General features: G+C 50.4%; 1 long non-coding RNA gene across 1 annotated transcript in view; it reads left to right on the top strand.

Annotated features, from left to right (window-relative positions):
* Positions 1-397, top strand: part of LOC123521586 — a 12,396-nt gene that overhangs the window by 10,983 nt on the left and 1,016 nt on the right. The gene's annotated exons all lie outside the window — the stretch shown is intronic.

The raw sequence follows: 397 nt of genomic DNA on the forward strand, positions 1-397 counted from the left end.
GGACCCCTATCAGGTAATCTCCCTCTGTCCTATCAGACCCCTATCAGGTAATCTTCCTCTGTCCTCGAGGACCCCTAGGGGGTAATTGTCTTCTGTCCTATCAGACCCCTATGGGGTAATCTTCCTCTGTGCTATGGGACCCCTATCAGGTAATCTTCCTCTGTGCTATGGGACCCCTATCAGGTAATCTTCCTCTGTGCTATGGGACCCCTATCAGGTAATCTTCCTCTGTCCTATGGGACCCCTATCAGGTAATCTTCCTCTGTCCTCAAGGACCCCTAGGGGGTAATTGTCTTCTGTCTTATCAGACCCCTATGGGATAATCTTCCTCTGTCCTCGAGGTCCCCTATGGGGTAATTGTCTTCTGTCCTATCAGACCCCTATGGGATAATCTTCC

Source organism: Echinops telfairi, unplaced genomic scaffold, assembly GCF_000313985.2.
Source record: "Echinops telfairi isolate 266 unplaced genomic scaffold, ASM31398v2 ScPeMD7_2;HRSCAF=8, whole genome shotgun sequence".
Classification (NCBI taxonomy): domain Eukaryota; kingdom Metazoa; phylum Chordata; class Mammalia; order Afrosoricida; family Tenrecidae; genus Echinops; species Echinops telfairi.